Source organism: Nycticebus coucang, chromosome 1 (genome assembly GCF_027406575.1).
Source record: "Nycticebus coucang isolate mNycCou1 chromosome 1, mNycCou1.pri, whole genome shotgun sequence".
NCBI classification, from domain to species: Eukaryota; Metazoa; Chordata; class Mammalia; order Primates; family Lorisidae; genus Nycticebus; species Nycticebus coucang.
In genome coordinates, this window is record NC_069780.1 from 26,546,805 (window position 1) to 26,572,796 (window position 25,992).

Genomic DNA, 25,992 nt, shown 5'->3' on the forward strand with positions numbered 1-25,992 from the left:
GCACCACAAGGGAATAAGGATCTGAGAAAACAAATGCTACCTACTTTTTTAAAGAAATTGGTATTACTAAATGTTGCATCCACTGTTCATCCCACACCCTATCCCTGCTTTAACTGCAGAGAAGGGTGAAGGGAGGACACATTAAAACACTCAGCAAACGAAGGTGGAAAGAAAGGAGCATGGAATCATCAAAAAAAAATCCTAAATCTGGAACAGTGTCAAAGTTAACAAACCAAAAAATCCAGAAAAGAGGGACAAGAATGACTTGCTTAGAAGAGAAGGGAACAGATACCTTCCCTTTCTTCTCCTCCTTTTATCTCTTTGGGTAAAAAGACTAGATATAAAAATGTATAGGAGAATTAAAGGAAGCTGAAGGAAACATAAGTTTTTGTTTTTCTGCTGTTACGGCTTTAAATCTTGTAACCTATGAGCTTTTGGGGTTTTGACTTTAAGGGGTAATGACCTTTGCAGGGTTTGGGGCGTTTAGGATTCTGGAGCTGTGTTATATCTCCTGGACTGAGAAATGCTGATTTTTTAAAGATACAAAGGTGAAAAAAGAAGAGAACTAATTGTTTAGAATTGACTCTAAGCCAGCGGTTCTCAACCTGTGGGTCGCGACCCACGGGAACTGTATTAAAGGGTCACAGCATTAGGAAGGTTGAGAACCACTGCTCTAAGCCTTAACATGAAGTAAAGGAAATGACAACTACCTATATATGTCTTTATGAATTCTTGTAGCAAATACCTGTCAGTTCTTTTGACTGCCCAGCATTTTAGCCCTTTTCTGCAGTTAGGTAATTTTAAACCTTATGAATCTTGATGGGAGACAAAGGCTCCCTGCCTAGTAGAGAATCTGGATACCCTTTTCCTAGTTTCCTTTGCAGGATGAATAAAGTGTACCCAGGCTCCACTTTGATTCCATGGTTAGTAACAAAACAAAGCAGGGACTGTGCAGAATTCAATCCGGAGGCCGCAATGTTAGCAGTTGCAGCAGCAACGCCTCTTGTTTTTTATCAATGTTGGCAGCTGTTTGAGATACAGTGTCAGGGCCGTGGCACCTGCAGGGAAGGAGCGTGGCTTCAGATTTCAGACTTAGTTGTGCAGCTTCTAAGTTTGGTTCTCCTGCTCTTCTAGAGAATCTGAGAATTAACCAAGAGAGCTTAACTAAAATCCTTTTCTGCTTATGTTTAGCAGAGCTGATTTCCACTGCTCACAACTAAAAATTCTCACTGAAATAGTTCTGAGGTGCAATCCACCAGAAAGTAAAGGAGTTCCACATACAAGCTTTGTTAACAAACAAAGATTCTGCCCTTGTGCAGTATGGTGAGGAATCTGAGGATAGGAGGATCCGTGGAAGGGTGAAGAAGCTGAGTTATATCCTCTTACACTGATACTCTACTAAAACTACTCTCGTTGAGGTCCTCTGTGATTTTCTTATTGCCAAATCTGATGGCTGCTGTTGCTTCCCAAGTTTGACTTTTCTTCCATGTTTGACAATGCTGACCGTTCCCTCCCTCCCTCTGGAAGCTCTATTATCCCATGAGAGAGCATCTGGAAGGCAAGGATTGAGCAGGATTAACTTTGTATTCACAGCATACTGAACTTTGCTTGACACACAGCACTCAATAAGATTTCAATAAATAAATGAATGAAATACATATAATATTTTTAACTAAGACTAAAGAAGAAAGCCTAAGTGTATAAAGCACAAAGGAAATATTGGTTAAATAGTGAAAAAGTAACAGTAACTCATTTTAAGTGTTTTGCCCACTTTAATTGAAGTGAGTAATAATAGCAAATAAGCAAACGAACACGACAGATAATTGTCTTATAACTAAAACATATCAATGGAATTGACCTATTTGTTATCATGTGTTGATTTAGCAATTAAATTGAAGAGTGGATAAGGAAGGAGCTACCAAAATTGCATGTAGCTGTTAAGATCCCAAGAAACATTAAGAGTCCTGTGGATATTTCATTAATTGTATAGATCTTTACCTCCACAAAATCAAAAGTCTCCTTGCTGGTTTAACAATATCACTTCACACTCTAGGTCTTCAGAGATCACCAGATTGATGTGACCACACATAGATCAAAATCTGAAAATTAAAGTCATTTTTACCTGGGCAAAACTAGCCATCTCTGCAGGAGATTTGGAGTAAATAGTAAATATCAAGATCAAACATGTCTGAACCTAACCAGTTATGAATCTCACTGATAGAGAACAGAGGTCACAAAACTTTAGTCAGTGGGCCAAAGCTACCCATGCCCATTTTTTCATGCATTGTTTCTGGTTGTTCTTGCTCTGCAATAGCAGAGTTGAATAGTTGGAACAGAAACAGGGTAGCCCAGAAAGGGTCTAAAACATTTACTATCTAGCCCTTTATAGAAAAAAGTTTGCCAATTCCTGATCAAGAAGAGACAGAGGAAGCAGAGAAGCCTAATTTAGATTTCTAAACCTGTACAAAATGCTCTGGAAAGTGGGAATCCCGTCCCTCCTTCTGTGCCACCATCGGAGCTGAAATACCTTCCCTATTCCCTCCCACACCCACTTTATTATAATCAAGGGTTTATGACTGTGAACAGTTTATGGCAATTAAATTTTGTGATTAAAAAATCTATGCTGTACTTATTTTTTCCCTAAGTTCCCACATCGTCCTTTTTCAAAAGTAAAGTCTCCTTTTTACTTTTTTATTTTATTTTTTTGAGACAGAGTCTCACTCAGTCACCCTGGGTAGAGTGCTGTGTCATCAAAGTTCACAGCAACCCCAAACTCTTGGACTTGAGCAATCCTCTTGCCTCAGCCACCCAGGTAATTTGGACTACAGGCACCAGCCAGAGTGCCCACCTAGTTTCTCTATTTGTGGTAAAGATTGGGTCTCACTCTTGCTCAGGTTGGTCTTGAACTCCTGAGCTCAATGTACACACCTCAGCCTCCCAGAGTGCTGGAATTACAGGCGTGAGTCACTGCACCTGGCCCATGTTTCCTTTTTATTGACAATCCTTTTAATTATGACAACTCTTGGCCAATCTGGTTTTTTTTTTTTTTTATTGTTGGGGATTCATTGAGGGTACAATAAGCCAGGTTACAGTGATTGCGGCCAATCTGTTTTTCCACTCTCCTTCTCCCACAAATTTCTGAAATGTGACACATGTCCTAAGCACAATTTTCTTCCAGCTCTACACTTGCTCGTGCATCATTTGTTTTCACAGCTTTCACCATCACTCTGTACAGCCAATTTCCTCTCACTTTAACCTGTCCTTTAGCCCCACACCTGCCCTTACAAATGCTGCTCATCTTCATGTGGGCAGTACATGTAGCTTGACATCTAAATCATTAACTCTACCCTGAAAAACAAATCATAAAATATACATAAAAATAGCATAGCTAATCTACATTCCCCAACTTAGTTAATTACATACTCTCCAAACTGGAAACGAGGGATCGTCTCACCATCTGCATCTGACCAAATCAGAGGTGCCCAAACTACGGCCTTTGGGCCACATGCGGGGGTGTGATTGTATTTGTTCCTGTTTTGTTTTTTTTACTTCAAAATAAGATATGTGCAGTGTGCATAGGAATCTGTTCATAGTTTTTTTGTTTGTTTGTTTTTAACTATAGTACGGCCCTCCAACAGTCTGAGGGACAGTGAACTGGTCCCCTGTTTAAAAAGTTTGAGGACCCCTGATAGAGGGCCGGGCATAGGGGCTCACACCTGTAATCTTAGCACTCTGGGAGGCCGAGGCAGGTGTATAGCTTGAGTTCAGAAGTTCAAGACCAGCCTGAGCAGGAAGAGAAAGACCTTGTCTCTACTAAAAATAGAAGAATTAGCTGGGCATGGTGGTGGGCACCTGTAGTCCAAGCTACTAGGAAGGCTGAGGCAAGAGGATTGCTCAAGCCCAAGAGTTTGAGTTTGTTGTGAGCTATGATGCTACGGCACTCTACCCAGGGCAAGAGAGTGAAACTCTGTCTCAGGGGAAAAAGAAATAGTGTATCTAGAGATTGTCTCCTTCATGTCATTTCCAATACTCTATTTTATATGGTCATAACTGAATACTTTCAAAATAGCTGCAACTTGTCTTAATGGCTCTAATTTATCCCCCATATTGTTCCCATAATTATCTTCCTATTATACAAAACTGATCATGAATCACCTCTAATCAAAAATCTTTAAGATTTTCCATTGATGCTTTCTGCTGGTTATGGGTTAAAAAATAAAAAGATTCCCCCATTGACCTACAGAGCAAAATTGTTCGGAATAACTTTCAAGGCTAATCATGCCCTGAGCTACTTTTACTTTTTCAGATTTATTTCCAACTAACCCTCCCCATAAAACTTAACCTTTAGTAACGCTGTATCATTTTCCATTTTCCAAACATATCTGCAATGTAACAGTTGAGCCATTCTGCCCTCTGCAATTTTATGCTGACCATCCTACAATGCACTTGAGGAACAATAGGCAGTCATAGTTTAGCTGATTAGATTGCTTTACTAAGAAACTTCTGCAAACTGGCCAGATTTTGAGAAGGGGGTGGAGGAAGGAGGCCTGAGAAAAGTGGTTAGAAAGGCTGCTGAGTAGATTCTCAGCAAGAAGTGGCAGGAATAAGAGAATTATACGAGAAAAACTTAGCAGAAAGCTCAGAATTTTATGCTGTTTTGCTGTATAACTTCCCTCCTCTGTTTTCCCATTAAACCATTAGGATGTCTATATTTCTAAGCAATATTCTCACAGTAGCATTTATTCGAGGACTAAAACTGGGTAGTCTGGCCTAAAGCTATACATGAAGTGAGTCCGAGAAGACCTTGGATTCCATTTAACTGTGTTTATTTCCACCTTTACATTGAACATTTCCTTGAAAGCATAAATCATATTTTGTAGTAACTGAACTGTTTATGCGATTGGCCTGAATTTTATCCGGTTCTGTCTCATCTTTCTCCTATACAGAAGTCCCTTATTATCCACAGTTTCACTTTCCCTGGTTTCAGTTACCCATGGTCAATCGTGGTCTAAAATAAGAAATGGAAAATTCCAGAAACAAACAATTCATTGGTTTTAGACTGAGTACCGTTCTGATTGGCAGGATAAAATCTCCACCTACATTTCTCCATCCTGCCTGGGACATGAATCATCCCTTTGTCCAGTGGTAAAATCACTCATCTCAGTTAGTTTGTAATCCTCTCTGTAATCAGTTGGATTGTTTTGATACCAGTAAGAAGTGCTTGTGTTCAATTAAGAACGCCACTAAGTGTAAAAGTAGTGATGCTAGCAGTTCAGATACATCAAAGAGAAGCAAAACACATATACCAAAGAGAAGTTGGCAATCTCTTACTATGCCTAATTTATAAATTAAATTTTATCATGGGTAATATAGGAAAAAAAACATAGTACAGTACATAAAGGATTTGGTACCATGTGAGGTTTCAGACATCCACTGGGGGTCTTGGAACATATTCCCTGTGGATAAGGGAACTACTGTAATCACTATTTTAGTACTATCTCTGAGTTCTTCTCTCCTACTCCTCATAATATCATGAGCTGGATAAATGAGTTGGCTCCCTTCCACAATCTTATCTCCTACATAATCCTATCAATGTCACCAGCATCGCACATACTCAGAAGAGCTCCTTAAGCCTATTCATTCATTCCCTGAATTAGAAGTCTAAAGCTAATACGACTTTTTGACATCTCTCCCAGTATCAAACAACTGTTGCTGGATATGAACCCCCTCTTCCATTAAATAGCACTGGTTATGAGACACTTTAATGAGGCTTATGATAGTCTATCATTAAGCTCTCTTTCACTATAGTCAATTACAGAGTGCAATTGATGTTTCAAAGAAAATCATGCCAGGCTCTGTTCTAATACTGCCAGTTAATATGAAGGACAAATCCTTGTTCTCATTATAGTCACATTCTGGTACAGGGAAAAAAATGAGTAAATAAAAGAAGAATAACAATATGAGAAGAATAAAACAAGATATTGTGATAGAATGACTATTTTAGGTTTGCTTGTTTGTGTACATTATAGAAGTAAGGTGAGTGGGTTCTGAGATACATACTCTATGACAAGGAATAGAAATATCTGAGAAAAGGCATTCCTGGCTGAGGGAATAGCCAAGGTGAGAACAAGCCTGCCATGCGTAGGAATCAGAAAGGCAATGGAAGGAGAAAAGAGTTTTAAATGATGATAAAAATGCAAACAGTGGATACATCACTTGAGATCTTATAACCAGGATAATTATTTTGGGTGTTCTATGTGAGGTAGGACGTTTTTGGAAGGTTTTAAGCTTGGGAGTTCTAAATCTGATTTATATTTTATAATGATGCTTCTGGTGGTTGTATAGAGAGTAAATTGTAAAGGTGAAAGAGAAAAATTAGGGAGACCAGCAAGGAGATTTTTGAAGAAGTGAAGGAATGAGAGGATGGCAGCTTGGAGTGTGGTACACTGGTGTAAGTGGACAGATGTGAAATATGTTTTGAAAGAAGAAAAAATTGGATGGATCAAATGTGGGGGATGACTTTGAAGAATCAACAAGGACTTCTAGTGTTTTAATTTAAACAAAATGAGATGGTAAAGAATGGGAAAGGAGTGGATTGGGGGAGAGAGGACAATCAAAACTTCTATTTTAAACATATAAAATTTGAATTGATGGTGACATACAAGAAGAAATATCATTGCAGGTAGCTGGAAGCTGGTCATACATATCTGGAGCTCAGTATCACGATAAGGGATTATATCATTATTATATCATTAGCCTTCGGACTAAATGAAGACATTTGGAATGCGTGTGTAGAGGAGAGAAGAGAAGAGGGCCCACCAATATGTAGAGGTCACTGAGGAGTCTCTGAGTTGTGAGGAAAAGCAGAGCATGAACTTTTCCTCTTCACAAAGTTCTGAACTCCTGCATCCAATACCATTCTATAACTGCTCCCAAACAAACAATCAACAAGATCTTTTCCTATGTTAACATTTATAGAAATTCTAGGATTTGCCTGTGAACTGCTGGTCCAATGTGCTTGTTTGTTTTAAAAAGACGACTGTTTCCAACAACTTCCTTCTTTTGACTGATACTTCCTGTTCTCCAAACCACCCACCAGGCATTTCCGAACACAGCATGCTGTCACCTGATTTCAGCTTCTGGACATCCATGCTTCTCCTTGATAGCACAAATCAGATTGTGCTTTTTTGTGTGTTGGGAGGACATCTGTGTTTTGTTTTTGTTCTTAGCATTTTATACCTGATTAAATTCCATCCCCTGTAACTGAAGAGCTTCTTAAAAGTATTTTATTTTATTTTATTTTATTTTGCAGATTCCGTTGCTAGCTTCCTTTCCTTCCCCACTGCCTTTTATTTTCTGTAAGGGAACATACTCAGACTCTCATATCTCACAGATAATGAGAAAATATTATTTATGTCAATTCATTGTTATATCCTATCTTGTAGAAGTATGATGTTTATGATCCTAAAAGAAAAACAGTGTAAACTTATGTACAGACATATGACACATAGTGATGTTTCAGTCAAGGACAGATTGCATATATAATGGTGAGCCCTTAATATTACAATACTGTGCTTTTACTCGAACTTTTCTTTTTTTTATTTTTATTGTTAAATCATAGCTGTGTACATTAGTGCAATCAAGGGGTACAATGTGCGGGTTTCATATACAATCTGAAATATTCTCATCAAACTGTTCAACATAGCCTTCATGGCATTTTCTTAGTTACTTCTTAAAAGTATTTTAGATAGAAAACTTGGGAGCTTAGCTTTGTGTTTACTGATTGCCAGTGTAGAATTTGGTAAATCTTTGAAACTCATTTTGCCTCACTTCTAAAATATATGTCAAAAATTCTGGGGAAAAATGTCAGTGAAAGTAAATTAATAAAAGTATATGATATGTACCTGAAGACTAGGATTTACATCAGATCTCTTTATCATCTAGAAGTCTTGTCAAATACTAATAGTTTTTATACTCTCTGATTTGGTGGTGGGTAAGAATTTTGTCTGAGAAAAATGAACTGCTGGTATCATTTCTTTATCCTTCTCTCTCCTGCCCAATTTCTCCCTTTATATGTAAAAGTCATTGTTAGAACCATTGTCTGCATATAGTTAATACTTAGTAATCGCACTGCTGCGAGGCTTTTCTCATGATTTTCTATAATAGTCACTCTAAAGTCACTGTTTTACTGAGGACCATATTGTTTGAGCAAAGTGTCCACACTCATCATCCTCCTTAAAGAATATGGTTTTCAGTGTGGAGCAAGAAGAAAATACTAGACTTTACACTTACATTTATTTTATATCTAAAAATGTAAAGAGATTTATGTTTTTCTAGTACTTCATGTACTAACACTTGTTCCAGAAGTCCTATACAAAGTAGAGAAGGGAGCCCTCATAGTTTTAAGCAAAACTCTCTTAAATTCATTCCCTTTCTATGTATTACACACAGAATGTAGTCATTGTTGTTAATTTTTATACAATAAGATCTTTAAAATAATAATAGAGCCTTTATAATACTTGTAATAAGACACGAGCTGATCATGAAAACCTTTTTATCACATAGTAACCAGTTCATTGGTTATTTTGGATATAGGACTATTCAACCAAAAGCTTAGTAACATTTCTCTTTAAAAATAAAATTGACAAGTGTTCCCAGTATGCTGACCTTTTCTATGAATACAAGTTACTGGCAGATTTTTTTTTCATATTTTTTTATTGTTAAATTATACCTGTGTACATTAGTGCAATCGCCTGTACCCATTCTACGATGCACCATAGATGTGGCCCCACCCATTACCCTCACTCCACCAAAACCTCCGCCCTCCCTTCCCCTTCCTTGGCCCTTTCCCCATAGTCTTGTGCTATAGTTGGGTTAGAGTCTTCATGTGAAAGCTATAATTTAGCTTCATAGTAGGGCTGAGTACATTGGATACTTTTTCTTCCATTCCTGAGATACTTTGCTAAGAAGAATATGTTCCAGCTCCATCCATGTAAACATGAAAGAGGTAAAGTCTCCATCTTTCTTTAAGGCTGCATAGTATTCCATGGTATACATGTACCACAATTTGCTAGTCCATTCGTGGGTCGATGGGCACTTGGGCTTCTTCCATGACTTAGCAATTATGAATTGGGCTGCAATAAACATTCTGGTACAGATGTCTTTGTTATATTGTGACTTTTGGTCTTCTGGGTATAAACCTAGTAAAGGAATTATACGATCAAATGGCAGGTCTATTTTTAGGTCTCTAAGTATTCTCCAAACATCCTTCCAGAAGGAACGTATTAGTGGGCATTCCCACCAGCAGTGTAGAAGTGTGCCCTTTCCTCCACATCCACACCAACATTTCTGGTTTTGGGATTTTGTTATGTGGGCTACTCTTACTGGGGTTAGGTGATATCTCAGAGTAGTTTTGATTTGCATTTCTCTGATAATTAAGAATGATGAGCTTTTTTTCATGTGTTTGTAGATTTTGCGTCGGTCTTCTTTAGAGAAGTTTCTCTTTAAGTCCTTGCCCATCCTGAAATGGGGTCACATGTTCTTTTCTTGCTAATAAATTTCAGTTCTCTGTGGATTCTGGTTATTAGACCTTTATCAGAGGTATAACTTGCAAATATTTTCTCCCATTCTGAGGGCTGTCTGCTTGCTTTACTCACTATGTTCTTAGCTGTGCAGAAGCTTTTTAGTTTGATCAGGTCCCAGTGTGTATTTTCCATACTGCTTCAATTGCCTGGGGAGTCCTCCTCATAAAATATTCACCCAGGCCGATTCCTTCAAGAGTTTTCCCTGCACTTTCTTCAAGTATTTTTATATTTTCATGTCTTAAGTTTAAATCTTTTATCCAGTGAGAGTCTATCTTAGTTAATGGTGAAAGATGTGGGTCCAGTTTCAATCTTCTACAGGTTGCCAGCCAGTTTACCCAGCACCATTTGTTAAATAGGGAGTCTTTTCCCCACTGAATGTTTTTAATTGGCTTGTCAAAGATCAAATAACGGTAAGTAGCTGGATCCATCTCTTGGTTCTCTATTCTGTTCCAGACATCTACTTCTCTGCTTTTGTGCCAATACCATGCTGTTTTGATCACTATGGATTTATAGTAGTCTCAGGTCTAGTAGCGTGATTCCTCCTGCTTTGTTTTTGTTGCTCAGTAATATTTTGGCTATTCGAGGTTTTTTTCTGATTCCATATAAAACGAAGTATTATTTTTTCAAGATCTTTAAAGTATGACAGTGGAGCTTTAATAGGAATTGCATTAAAATTATATATTGCTTTGGGCAGTATGGACATTTTAACAATGTTGATTCTTCCCAGCCATAAGCATGGTATGTTTTTCCATCTGTTAACATCTTTGGCTATTTCTTTTCTTAGAGTTTCATAGTTCTCTTTGTAGAGATCTTTCATGTCCTTTGTTAGGTGTACTCCCAAATATTTCATCTTCTTTGGCACTACTGTGAAAGGAATAGAGTCCTTGACTGTGTGTTCAGTTTGGTTATTGTTGGTATATATAAAGGCTATAGATTTATGGGTGTTGATTTTGTAGCCTGAGACATTGCTATATTCCTTGATCACTTCTAAAAGTTTTGTAGTAGAATCCCTAGTGTTTTCCAGATATACGATCATATCATCTGCGAAGAGTGAAAGTTTGATTTCTTCTGACCCTATGTGGATACCCTTGATCACCTTTTCTTCCCTAATTGCGATGGCTAAAACTTCCATTACAATGTTAAAGAGCAATGGAGACAATGGGCAACCTTGCCTGGTTCCTGATCTAAGTGGAAATGATTTCAATTTAACTCCATTCAATATGATATTGGCTGTGGGTTTGCTGTAGATGGCCTCTATTAGTTTAAGAAATGTCCCTTCTATACCAATTTTCTTAAGTGCTCAGATCATGAAGGGATGCTGGATATTATCAAAAGCTTTTTCTACATCAATTGAAAGAATCATATGGTCTTTATTTTTAAGTTTGTTTACATGTTGAATTACATTTATAGATTTACGTATATTGAACCAGCCTTGAGACCCTGGGATAAATCCCACTTGGTCATGGTGTATAATTTTTTTGATGTGTTGCTGCATTCTGTTTGTTAGGATCTTATTGAGTATTTTAGCATCTATATTCATTAGTGATATTGGTCTAGAATTTTCTTTTCTTGTTGGGTCTTTCCTTGGTTTGGGGATCAAGGTGTTGTTTGCTTCGTAGAATGTGCTGGGTAATATTCCTTCTTTTTCTATATTTTGGAAGAGGTTTAGTAGTATAGGTACTAGTTCTTCTTTAAATGTTTGGTAGAATTCTGACATAAAGCCATCTTGTCCTGGGCTTTTCTTTTTAAGAGATTTTGTATAGTTGATACTATTTCAGAACTTGTTATAGGCCTGTTCAACATTTCCACTTCGTTCTGGCTAAGTCTTCCAGGTATTGGTCAATTTCTTTCAGATTTTCATATTTCTGAGAGTAGAATTTCTTGTAGTATTCATTAAGGATTTTTTGAATTTCTGAGGAGTCTGTTGTTATTTCATCATTACCATTTCTGATTGATGAAATTAGAGATTTTACTCTTTTTTTCCTGGTTAGGTTGGCCAAAAGTTTATCTATTTTATTGATCTTTTCAAAAAACCAGCTTTTGGATTTATTGATCTGTTGTATAATTCTTTTGTTTTCAATTTCATTTAATTCTGCTCTGATTTTGGTTATTTCTTTTCTTCTGCTGCGTTTGGGGTTGAAGTATTCTTCTTTCTCCAGTTGCTTGAGATGTTCCATTAAGTTATTGACTTCCTCTCTTTCCGTTTTCTTGAGGAAGGCTTGCGGTGCTATAAATTTCTCTCTTAGTACTGCCTGTGCAGTATCCCAGAGGTTCTGGTAATTCGTGTCTTGATTGTTGTTTTGTTCCAAAAATATGGTGATTTCCTTCTTAATCTCGTCTATAACCCGTGTATCCTTCAGCATAAGGTTGTTTAGCTTCCATGTTTTTGTATGGGTATGCAGGTTCCTGTTGTTATTGAGTTCAACTTTTATTCCACGATGGTCTAAGAAGATGCGAGGATAATTTCTATTTTTTTATATTTGCTGAGTTTAGATTTGTGGCCTAGGATGTGGTCAATTTTGGAGTATGTTCCATGGGCTGATGAGAAGTATGTGTATTCAGTTTTTTTGGGATGAAATGTTCTGTATATGTCTGTTAAGTCCAGATGTTGAATGGTTGAATTTAAATCTAAAATTTCTTTGCTTAGCTTCTTTTTGGAGGATCTATCCAGAACTGCTAAAGGGGTGTTAAAATCTCCAACTACTATGGAAGTGGAGGAAATCAAGTTGCTCATGCCTGTTAGAGTTTCTCTTATAAATTGAGGTGCGTTGTGGTTGGGTGCATAAATATTAATAATTGAGATCTCATCATATTGAGCATTACCTTTAACAGATATGAAGTGTCCATCCTTATCCTTAATTATTTTGGTTGGTTTAAAGCCTGTTGCGTCTGTGAACAGGATTGCAACACCTGCTTTTTTCTGCTTTCCATTTGCCTGGAATATAGGTGACCATCCCTTCACCTTGAGTCTGTATCTGTCTTTTAATGTAAGATGCGATTCTTGGATGCAGCAGATATCTGGCTTGAGTTTTTGTATCCAGTCCACCAACCTATGCCTCTTTAGAGGACAATTTAAACCATTCACATTAATTGAGAGTATTGATAAGCCTTTCGAGAGACCGGTGGACATTTTTAATCCATTTGCAACTGTGGAAGTTGGAATTTGATCAAGGATTTTTTGGGTGGGTTTACTTTTGTGGTGGAGAATTACACTGGTCTTTATGTAGGCTAGGTCTAAGAATGTCCTGGAGAGCTGGTTTAGTTGTGGCAAATTTCTTCAACATGTGAATGTCACTGAAGTATTTAATTTCTCCATCATAAATGAAGCTCAGTTTAGCTGGGTACAGGATCCTGGGTTGAAAGTTATTTTGTTTTAGGAGATTAAAAGTCGATGACCGTCCTCTTCTAGCTTGAAAGGTTTCAGCAGAGAGATGTGCAGTTATTCTGATATTCTTCCCCTTGTAGGTAATGGTTTTCTTTCATCTGGCAGCTTTCAGAATTTTCTCCTTCATATTAACTTTAGTGAAATTGATTATGATGTGTCTGCGGGATGTCTTATTTGGGTTGAGTTGTGCTGGAGTTCTGAAACTGTCTGCTATCTGAATTTCGGAATCTCTTGGCATGTCTGGAAAGTTCTCCTTCATAATCTCATGGAGAAGAGACTCTGTGCCTTGTGAAGCCACTTTGTCACTTTTGGGGATCCCTATAAGACGAATATTGGTTTTCTTCAAATTATTCGAGAGCTCTCTGAGAGAGTGGTCTGTTTTTGCTCTCCATTTCTCTTCTTCTTTGAGGGTTTGGGAGCGTTCGAAAGCTTTGTCTTCAATGTCAGAAATCCTTTCTTCTGCTTGCTCCATTCTGTTACTGAGGGACTCTACTGTGTTTCTCCGATCTTTGAGGGATGCAACTTCTTATCTCAATGTGTTGAAATCTTTGGTCATTTGGTCTTTGAATCCGTTGAATTCTTGAGATAACTTTTGGAATTCTAATTTGATCTTATTTGCTATCCAGATCCTGAATTCAATTTCTGACATCTCAGCTATTTGTTTGTGCATGGGGTCTTGTGCTGTTTCTGCCCCCATTGATCCTTGGGGGAGTTGATCTACTCTGATTATTCATATTGCCAGAGTTTTTTCTGTTGATTTCGCCTTATGATTGTTTTTCACCGTTGCCTCTGGCTGTCCTCAGAGTTGGGGAGGTGTCTCTCCAAGATCAGACCCCAGTGGGATCACTCTATTGTTGCTGGATCTTTGAAGGGAGTGACCCTGTGTAGTTCCTCTGGGGCTGCTGTAGCTAGGGAGTTCTGGTTGTGGAAGCAGCTCCGGTTTGTGACACACCTGGATCCAGCAACAGGGCTGGGGGTGGTGCGCACGGTTCTGGGAGTGCCAGGCGCCCAGTGACTTTGGCACAGAGAGCCCAAGGCTCCAGCTGTCTCTGGCCAGGAGGAGAGCTCTGCGCAGAGGCAGGGTGGGCTCCAAAGCGCACACAGCTACCAGAGTCCCTGTCCAGATGAACGGGCTAGTGTGGAAGCTGGGAGGACAAAGGAGGGAGGACGCAGGGTTGCGTGGCTCACGCAGTTCCTGGTCAGGGAATGAGGAGGTCCGGTGGGTGAGGGTCATGGGTTGGGGGTTGCTGCACAGCTCTTATGGAGGTCTGGGCGGCACCAATCCCAGGAGTTTGAGGTTGCTATGACCTGTGACGTCAAGGTACTCTACCCAGGGCCACAGCCCAAGGCTCCAGTGTGCCAAAACCGTCTCACTCTGCCCCTAAGGATTAAGGCTGTAAGGCAGCTCAGTCCCCGCCTTTAGGCTGCTCAGTCAGTAGGTTACTTTGACCAGCCCAATCCTTGCTCTGAGACCCTGAGGGCGGAGCTTGCCGGGGCAGTTCTTTCACAATGGCTTCCTGCTCCCAGCTCAGTGGCTCAGTCTGGGGCCCCAGACAATGCCCAAAGTTCTCCACACTCCTGCTCAAGCTCTCCCCAAGGCAATTCAACTGAGTGCCAAGTCCAAGAACACTGAAACAGTTTACCGCTAAGGCCTTTCCGGTTTGCAGTCTCACTGCTGCTTGTACTTATGGTTGCCGGCGTGATTAGGTTGATTGAACACACACAACCACTTGCCAGTTTTCCACTGTTTTTGTCCTCCTCTTGGAGTCCAGAAGTCCCTTGCTAGCTCCCTGTATCCTCAAAGGGATGATTATAGGCAGATCCCACCAGCTAGAGATGCCTGGAGTCTTGTCTCCCCAGACTCACTGTTCCCAGTTGCAGGGAAGCTGTTACTCAGCCACCATCTTTTCGTTACTGGCATATTTTTTTTTTTTTTTTTTTTTGTAGAGACAGAGTCTCACTTTATGGCCCTTAGTAGAGTGCCGTGGCATCACACAGCTCACAGCAACCTCCAGCTCCTGGGCTTAAGTGATTCTCTTGCCTCAGCCTCCCGAGTAGCTGGGACTACAGGCGCCCGCCACAACGCCCGGCTATTTTTTTGTTGCAGTTTGGCCAGGGCTGGGTTTGAACCCGCCACCCTCGGCATATGGGGCCGGCGCCCTGCTCACTGAGCCACAGGCGCCGCCCTCGTTACTGGCATATTTTTAAAAGAAATATTCTTAATAAGTCCTTTCAAGGTAAAGGTGACATTTTTAATAATGAAGGAGAAAGTAAGGACTGTTCAAGAGATATTTGTGCTATGGAGAGAGCATTTTAACTCAAGCAGTGTAACCTGGCTCACTGTACCTTTGATGATTCCCCAACAATTAAAAAAAAAAAAAAGGATTGATGTAAGTTCTTTAATGTTAAAAAAAAAAAAATTCCTCCAAGAAGCCATCTGATCTTGGCCATTAATATGGCCAATGTTTCTTTGATGGAGGCATTTAAAAAAAATAAAAAATAAAAATAGAAATTTGTAAATGCTCCATTGTTATCTAATTTTGTTGCTAAAAAAACTATTTAAATGTAGAAACTCTTAATATCTGTACACTTAAAAACTTGGAAATAGAGTCTTTAAGACCATTGTTAAAGATCTCCCAAATGAGTAGTTTCAATAAGTTTTGAACCCCTTTCCTAAAAACACAAAAATGTAATAACTTCTAATTAGTTTGTAAGAACTGACTGATATTGGGGAGGATCTATATTTGCTAGGTGAATTCCAAATCCCTTTGCATAATTAGGGATGGGAATGAAAAATGTGTATCATGATTTAGCAAGCACAATTAATGGTGCACTTTTCCCATCTGTCTGTTCCTATTTTTATGAGATAGCTCTTACAGCTACACTAGCCGTTAAAGTCAACAAGGGAATAAACTGAACTTAAAATTACAAGGTGTTAAACCAAGATTTCTTTTAATTGATGAGGCTTTTTCTTTCTTTCTTTCTTTCTTTTTTTTTCCCTTGAAACAGAGTCTCACTCTGTCACCCTGAATAGAGTGCCATGATTTCACAGCTCACAGCAAACTCAAATTTTGGGGCATAAGCAATTCTCTTGCCTCAGTCTCCCAAGTAGCTGAGACTACAGGCATCCACCAACACACTTGGATAAATTTTCTATTTTTAGTAGAGATGGGGGTCTTGATTTTGCTCAGGGTGGTCTCGAACTCCTGAGCTCAAGCAATCCACCTATCTCCCAAAGTGCTAGGATTACACGTGTGAGCCACCCTGCCTGGCTGATGAAGCATTTTTAACAAACATTGCCCTCACTAAAAAAGGGCAGAAAGGTTATGAAAACATTGATAAACCAAGCAAAATATTTTGAAACTAGTTTATCTTTCAGAAAGAAATGGTTTTATTTCACCATTCTTAATTTCTACTTTCATATTTGTTATACAAAATACACGTTAGAGTATTATTAAATATGTATAATTAATAATTATGTACTTATAATATTTGAGGAATGTTCAAAAAGTTTTCAGTTAGGGGGTGCATGATCAACAAGAAATTTGGAGATCACTGCTTTAGTAGAACCAGTCCTATCATGTCTCAACTTCCTGTGTACCATAGTCATCTTTGGAGGTACAAGTGCCTCAGTCATTCATTACAATTGCTCTTTCATCCTCATATGTCTCTATAATCTTCTAAACTAAATCCTACCTTGCACTTCAGCCTTTCCATTCTATCTTCAAACAATTCTGGGTCTTAGATTAATGAACTCCTTGATGTGGCTGATATCTATAGAAGTTTCCCAATGGATCACATCTCCTGGTACTGACATGGTGAGTCCCCTCCCTTGTATCTGGATGGGCCCTCTGCTTCACTTTAATCAGAAGAATGTGACAAGCCAGGGGCAGTGACTCACTCCTGTAATCCTTAGGAGGCCAGGCAGGAGGACTGCTTGAGCTCAGGAGTTCAAGACCAGCCTGAGCAAGAGTGAGACTCCATCTCTATTTAAAAAATGGAAAAATTACCAGGTGTTGTGGCAGGCACATCTACATGTGCCTCCAGCTACTCTGGAGGCTGAGGCAGGCGGATCCCTTGCCAATTCTGGTTCTAAACCTTAAAAAGTCCTGACTGCTTCATGTTGGCATTTTTGGGAAACTTGAGCTGCCATGTAAAATGTCTAGCTACACTGCTGGAAAATTCATGTGGAGAAGAAAAGACCTTGAGATGCGATGAGATGGATGAGAGAGAGAATGAACTAGCCATCCTAACTGAACCCAGCTTTCCAGCCACCTTCACTAAGGTACCAGATGTGCAAAAGAGCTATCTTGGCTTGGATGTTCCAGGCCCATCAAAGCTTGATTTTCAGCCCTATCTGACATCACGTGAATCAGAAGGAACATCCAGCCAAGTCCAGTCAACTTACAGTACCTTAGGAGATAATAAAATCATTATTTTAAGACACTGAGTTTTAGCATGGTTTATTAAGCAGCAATAGATCTGATAATCCCTCTCTTATATACCACTCTTCTGGGAATTTCTTCTATCTTTTGACTGTAAAGTAACTTTCCATTTGAGGACATCATTTTACCCTGGAGCCTTCTCTAATGACATCTGCTTTCTCCCTCACATCCCCATCTGCTACAGGGCCAATAGATCACATCCATGTGATGACTCAGCCTATAACTTTCCTCTCCGTTCCCTGACTTTTAAATTTTTCCTACACTCCTCTTCAACCACCTGCTCCCATGGTGGTACCCTAGAATTTATAAGCTGAATCACCTCTGAAATACAAATTTTAAATATTTTATCCTTTCAGTTCACATATGATATTACCTGCCCTACAACCATTCTTTTTTTTTTTGTGATTTTTGGCTGGGGCTGGGTTTGAACCCACCACCTCCGGCATATGGGACCGGAGCCCTACTCCTTGAGCCACAGGCGCCGCCCTACAACCATTCTTTCACCATATCAGGACCTCTGATAAGCAATGAAATGTTGTTGAAAAAAAAAATAACACAAACAGGCTGATATATCAAACTTTTTATTAGTAATTACAAACCTCAAATGGATGTTCAAAATTGCCCAGCAATACTACTTAATTTCTGCCTTAGATTTGCATTCATAATTTTGAATACAACTTCATGTTCAGTTTTCTACTCAAACATCCTTTCTCCCTGACCCCACTTTATGACATCCCGTCATGTTTCATAAATAAAACTGAAGTCAGTCAATGGGGACTTTCCACCTTCCTGTCATCAAATCTACCAAACCAACTATCTGTATGGTCTTCTTTCCCGTTTCAAATGTTCACAGCGGTGTCCTCCTCTAAGGCCTCTCACCCCACTCTTACCTTTCCAAAAGTGTTGTACTTCCAGTTATTCTGTCTACCTTGTGTTACCAAAGAATCATTCCTTTCAGTGTAAAAAGACAAGGTTTTAAAATTGCATACTTCCTTTATTATGCCATTCCTCCTGACTAATTCCACAGCAAAATATTTTTTTTTGAGAATGTATGTACACAAGCAATAACCTACTAATCCTTCTTCAAACTCTAAATTTGGCTTCCTTTCTCAGTAGTCACAAAAATTATTCTTGCCAAATCATCAACAATCTTCATGTTGCCAAATCCAAGGAGCAAGATTCCGTTGCCATGTTATTTCTCTCCTACTTTTCCTTATTTCAATACATGGCATCCCCATTCATCCAGTCACTTAAACAAGAAATCTCATACTTAGCCTGAAGTCCTTCTGTGCTCTCTCTCCTAAATCCAGCTCATCAGCAAGCTCCAGCCTTTCCACCTCTGGACCTCTCTACAGACTCCTGAGTCCCATCGGCCATTTGGTTCTAAATTCTGGAATAATACAGAGGGCTTTTATTTACTAGAACCCAGTAAAGCCCCAACTACTGTCTTATTTGACGTTTCCCTAACTTCTTTTTGTTCCACCCCCTCCCCTTTACTAGGCTTCAATTGCTTTTCTTCTTTACCACAATGACCCAACTACTGCACCCAGCCATAGCATCATCTCACCCTGATCACTGCAACAGCCTCCTAGAAGCTCTCCCCTTATTTCCATTTGTCTTCACAGAAGGCAGAGTGATCTTTCCAAATGACAAATAAGTCTTTGCATCTCCACTGATGAAAACCTTCTAATGCTTTTTATTAGTATTTAGAATCAAATTCAAATCATTAATCATGGCCTCTACAACCCATCTGATGGAAGCCTAAGGGGAATATTTATTCCCCTTCTACATACATTTCATAGCAAGGAAGGAACGTTCTTTCCAACAGGAAGAAAATCATGGAAACATTCCTAGTCTCTCTTAGTAACTGCCTCATCTGCTACTATCCCTTAGGACTCCTTTCTTCCCTGAGGAGTAAGAGGTTTATCTTACTGGTGAGATGGGGACCAGAAACTGAGCACGTGTGGCTTAGAGACTTCTGCGGTTCTGTTTTGTAGAAAGGCTTACTTTTCTGCCAGTCACTTATTGGCTTGCCCCCAAGGCCTGCAGTTCAGCCCTGCCTGGGACAAAAGGGGAGATAAATTTATGCAGCGTGATGGCAGTGGAGGAATATTAGGAAGCCCATTTCTCCAAACAGCAGAATCAGTAATAAAGCTGCTATTTAGATCTCTATGGACTCCTGAGTCCCATCTGCCATTTAGTTCTAAATTCTGCAATAACACAGAGGGATTTTATTTACTGGAACCCAGTAAAGCCCCAACTTCCGTATTATTTGACTTTTCCCTATTTCTGCAACTTTGTTTTGTTCCACCCGCCCCTCTTTACTAGGCTTCACTTTCTGTGGCCTTCTTACATTTCCTAAGACATTGCCACAATTTTCCTGCTTGCACTTGCACTTGCAGCTCCTGCCTGAAGAGTTCCTCTTCCTTTTCCTTTTTGCATGATTGGCTACTTCTTATCTTCAGGTCTTAAATTAATTATCACTGTGCAAGAGTGACCTTCCCATACAATGTTCCCACTACCTTATTTGTCATAGTCCCTTATCTGCTTTCCTCAAATTACTTATCACTTCATTCTGTGTGGTTTATTTATCTCACTCCAAATGTGCTCAATGAGGGAACAGGTGTTTATTGTTCACTATTGTTATCATTGGGCCTTAACTCCCAGTAGGCCTGTAAAAAGTAGTTGTTGAATAAATGATTACATGGAACTAGCAACTTATTATCGATACCTGGTTTGCTGGTTTCATAATTACAAAGTGTTCATTTCAATTAATTTCCCTGTAAATTCTGCATATTCACATAATTGGTTTCCCCCCCACAAAAGCAGCAACTGTTTTCTTTTTACCATAAAAACCAAATTTGAAATGTGCAAATGCCTTAGAGAGATGTTTACTTCAAGAATATAGAGGTCAACTTAATAATGTTTATTGAAAATTACACATATAGAACTTTTACCAGATTCTAGGAAGGAAAAAAGGACAATAAAAAAGAAATTCATGGTATGTCTAAAAAGAAAACTATGTGGGAGGCGGAGCAAGATGGCGCCGAGTAACAGCTTCCTTGCATCTGGGCACCGTGAGTCTGGGGAGATAGGACTCCAGGCATCTCTGGCTGGTGGGATCTGCCTATCATCACTCCTATGAGGATACAGGGAGTCAGCGAGAGACTTCTGGACCCAAGAGGAGGACTAAAACAGTGGAAAACCGGCAAGTGGTCACGTGTGTTCAATCCGTCTAAACCCGCCCACAACTGTAAGTTCAGTAGCAGCGAGACTGCAAACCAGAAAGGCCTTACCTGTGAACTGTTTTGATGTCCTTGGACTTGGCACTGAGTTGAACTGCCTTGGGGAAGGCCTGAGCGGGAGTGCGGAGAACTTTGGCCGTTGTCTAGGGCCCCAGTCTGAGCCACTGAGCCAGACGGAGCTAATAGTGTTTGGCGGTGGGTCACACGGAACCATTGTCAGTGATCTGCCCCGGCAAGCTCCGCCCTCAGGGTCGCAGAGCCAGAAATGGGTGGGAGCTGATAACCCAGCAACCAAGTAGCCTAAGGGTGGGGTCTGAGCGGCCTTGCAGCCCTAACCCTCAGGGGCAGAGTGAGACCGGTTTTGGCACACTGGGTAAGTGGATAGCCACTTCAGCAGTGATTCCAGTGAGAAAGCTGGGAAAGCTTCTGCTCAGCAAGTTTACAAGTTTAAAGTGCCTTTTAAGTGGGCTGAAGAGAGATTTAGGGTGTCTACCTGCTGGGGTTTGAGAACTCAGCAGCCTCCAGTCGTATCAGAACTGTGATTAACATCTCATACCCCAGAAGACCACGTGTTGCCCAGACAATATTCAATAACATATACATACTGCTTTGTTTTTGGTTGTGTATTTTTTCTTTTTTTTGTCTTTTTTTTTTTGTTTGGTTGTTTTTTTTTTTTATTTTGACGTTGTTGATGTTCTTTTGTTTTATAATTTCAATCTTTTCCATACAGATCCCTTTTTCTTTCTCAATATTTCTAGTTTAATTATAATTTCCCATCGCTGCCTTTTTTAATAACTAGAACTTCATTTTTGCTAGTGTTTCTACCGCTATCATTTGGTTTTTTCACCCAATTTTATCCCCGTAAAGTTTTCTGTTTGCTTGTTTTGCTTTGATTTATAGCATTTTTGCATTTTCCTCTCTACTTGGTGGAGGTGGGGTACTGTGTCTGATCAGGTCAGCAAAGAGCTGCTGACCTCAAGGGAACCACCCAACTGGGCACCCCCAAAAGGTGGGTTTTTTTTTTTTTTTGTAGAGACAAAGTCTCACTGTACCGCCCTCGGTAGAGTGCCGTGGCGTCACACAGCTCACAACAACCTCTAACTCTTGGGCTTACGCGATTCTCTTGCCTCAGCCTCACAAGCAGCTGGGTCTACAGGCGCCCACCACAACGCCCGGCTATTTCTTTTGTTGTAGTTTGGCCGGGGCTGGGTTTGAACCTGCCACCCTCGGCATATGGGGCCAGCGCCCTACTCACTGAGCCACAGGCGCTGCCCGAAGGTGGGGTTTTTTAAGGTTGTGTCAAAGTACCCTACTGTACACCTATATTGCCCTGTCTCCCTCTTTCTGTGCCTCTCTTCCTTTTGTCAATATTCCTTTTACCCACCCCCTCTCCTTTCTCTATCTTTCTTTTTTTTCTTATCACTCGGTCTTCCTTTCTTTCATCCCTTTTTTGCTCTGCAACCTTCTGGTCCTGTAACCCTTAGTCCACAGGCACAAGAACTTAAAAAGCAAGAGGAAGTGAAAGGAAAATTAAGGCAAGGAAACACATAAAAGAAATCACTCATGAGGAAGAATCAGCAGAAAACTCCAGGCAACATGAAGAACCAGTCTAGAACAACCCCACCAAGGGACCATGAGGTAGCTACTGCAGATGATTCCACCTGTAAAGAAATGTTAGGAATGACAGAAAGGGAATTTAGAATACACATGTTGAAAACAATGAAAGAAATGATGGAAACAATGAAGGAAATTGCTAATAAAGTGGAAAATAACCAAAAGGAAATTCAAAAACAGAATCAAATAAGAGATGAACGATATGAAGAATATAAAAAGGATATAGCAGACCTGAAGGAACTGAAACAGTCAATTAGGGAACTTAAAGATGCAATGGAAAGTATCAGCAACAGGTTAGACCATGCAGAAGAAAGAATTTCAGAGGTAGAAGACAAAGTTCTTGAGATAACTCAGACAGTAAAAGAGGCAGAAAAGAAGAGAGAGAAAGCAGAACATTCACTGTCAGAATTATGGGACTTTATGAAGCGTTCCAACATACGAGTTATAGGAATTCCAGAAGGGGAAGAAGAATGCCCCAGAGGAATGGAAGCCATACTAGAGAATATTATAAAAGAAAATTTCCCAAACATAACCAAAGATTCTGACACACTGCTTTCAGAGGGATATCGGACCCCAGGTCTCCTCAACTCTAACTGAGCTTCTCCAAGACACATTGTGATGAACCTGTCCAAAGTCAAGACAAAAGAAAAGATTCTGCAAGCCAGGAGTAAGCGCCAGTTGACCTACAGGGGCAAATCCATCAGAGTGACCGCAGACTTCTCTAATGAAACTTTCCAAGCAAGAAGACAATGGTCATCTACCTTTAATCTACTTAAACAGAACAATTTTCAGCCCAGAATTCTGTACCCTGCTAAGCTAAGCTTAAAAATTGACAGAGAAATCAAATCATTTACAGATATACAAACATTGAGGAAATTCGCCACAACAAGACCAGCTCTACAGGAAATACTTCAACCTGTTCTGCACACTGACCACCACAATGGATCAGCAGCAAAGTAAGAACTCAGAAATCAAAGGACAGAACCTAACCTCCACACTGATGCAAAAGATAAAACTAAGCAATGGACTCTCACCAAATAAGACGAATAGAATACTACCACACTTATCAATTATCTCAATAAATGTTAATGGCTTGAATTCCCCAATGAAGAGACATAGTTTGGCTGACTGGATTAAAAAACACAAGCCATCCATTTGCTGTCTGCAAGAAACACATCTGGCTTCAAAAGACAAATTAAAGCTTCGAGTCAAGGGTTGGAAGACAATTTTTCAGGCAAATGGAATTCAGAAGAAAAGAGGAGTTGCAATCTTATTTTCAGATACATGTGGATTTAAAGCAACTAAAGTCAAAAAAGACAAAGATGGTCACTTTATATTGGTCAAGGGAAAACTACAACAAGAAGACGTTTCAATTCTAAATATCTATGCACCCAATTTAAATGCTCCCAGATTCTTGAAACAGACCTTACTCAGTCTGAGCAATATGATATCTGATAATACCATCATAACAGGGGACTTTAACACTCCTCTTACAGAGCTGGACAGATCCTCTAAACAGAAATTAAACAAAGATATAAGAGATTTAAATAAGACCCTAGAACAACTATGCTTGATAGACGCATATAGAACACTCCACCCCAAAGATAAAGAATATACATTCTTCTCATCACCCCATGGAACATTCTCCAAAATTGATCATATCCTGGGACACAAAACAAATTATCAACAGAATCAAAAGAATTGAAATTTTACCTTGTATCTTTTCAGACCATAAGGCACTAAAGGTGGAACTCAACTCTAACAAAAATGCTCAACCCCACCCAAAGGCATAGAAATTAAACAATCTTCTGTTGAATAACAGATGGGTGCAGGAAGAAATAAAACAGGAAATCATTAACTTCCTTGAGCATAACAACAATGAAGACACAAGCTACCAAAACCTGTGGGATACTGCAAAAGCAGTTTTGAGAGGAAAATTCATCGCTTTAGATGCCTACATTCAAAAAACAGAAAGAGAGCACATCAACAATCTCACAAGAGATCTTATGGAATTGGAAAAAGAAGAACAATCTAAGCCTAAACTCAGTAGAAGAAAAGAAATATCCAAAATCAAATCAGAGATCAATGAAATTGAAAACAAAAGAATCATTCAGAAAATTAATCAAACAAGGAGTTGGTTTTTTGAAAAAATAAATAAAATAGATAAACCATTGGCCAGACTAATGAGGAATAGAAAAGTAAAATCTCTAGTAACCTCAATCAGAAATGATAAAGGGGAAATAACAACTGATCCCACAGAGATAAAAGAGATCATCTCTGAATACTACCAGAAACTCTATGCCCAGAAATTTGACAATGTGAAGGAAATGGATCAATATTTGGAATCACACCCTCTCCCTAGACTTAGCCAGGAAGAAAGAGACCTCCTGAACAGACCAATTTCAAGCACTGAGATCAAAGAAACAATAAAAAAGCTTCCAACTAAAAAATGCCCTGGTCCAGATGGCTTCACTCCAGAATTCAATCAAACCTTCAAGGAAGAGGTTATTCCTGTACTGCAGAAATTATTCCAAAAAACTGAGGAAGAAGGAATCTTCCCCAACGCATTCTATGAAGCAAACATCACCCTGATACCAAAACCAGGAAAAGACCCAAACAAAAAGGAGAATTTCAGACCAATCTCACTCATGAATATAGATGCAAAAATTCTCAACAAAATCCTAGCCAATAGATTACAGCTTATCATCAAAAAAGTCATTCATCATGATGAAGTAGGCTTCATCCCAGGGATGCAAGGCTGGTTTAACATACCCAAGTCCATAAACGTTATCCACCATATTAACAGAGGCAAAAATAAAGATCACATGATCCTCTCAATATATGCAGAAAAAGCATTTGATAAAATCCAGCCTCCTTTTCAAATTAGAACACTGAAGAGTATAGGCATAGGTGGCACATTTCTAAAACTGATTGAAGCTATCTATGACAAACTCACAGCCAATATTTTACTGAATGGAGTAAAACTGAAAGCTTTTCCTCTTAGAACTGGAACCAGACAGGTTGTCTTCTGTCACCTTTACTATTCAACATAGTGCTGGAAGTTCTAGCCAATACAATTAGGCAAGACAAGGAAATAAAGGGAATCCAAATGGGAGCAGAGGAGGTCAAACTCTCCCTCTTTCCTGATGACATGATCTTATACTTAGAGAACCCCAAAGACTCAACCACAAGACTCCTAGAAGTCATCAAAAAATACAGTAATGTTTCAGGATAGAAAATCAATGTCGACAAGTCAGTAGCCTTTGTATACACCAGTAACAGTTAAGATGAGAAGCTAATTAAGGACACAACTCCCTTCACCATAGTTTCAAAGAAAATGAAATACCTAGGAATATACCTAACGAAGGAGGTGAAGGACCTCTATAAAGAAAAGTATGAAATCCTCAGAAAGGAAATAGCAGAGGATATTAACAAATGGAAGAACATACCATGCTTATGGATGGGAAGAATCAACATTGTTAAAATGTCTATACTTCCCAAAGCAATCTACCTATTCAATGCCATTCCTATCAAAGTACCTACATCGTACTTTCAAGATTTGGAAAAAATGATTCTGCGTTTTGTATGGAACCGGAAAAAAACCCGTATAGCTAAGGCAGTTCTTAGTAACAAAAATAAAGCTGGGGGCATCAGCATACCAGATTTTAGTCTGTACTACAAAGCCATAGTGCTCAAGACAGCATGGTACTGGCACAAAA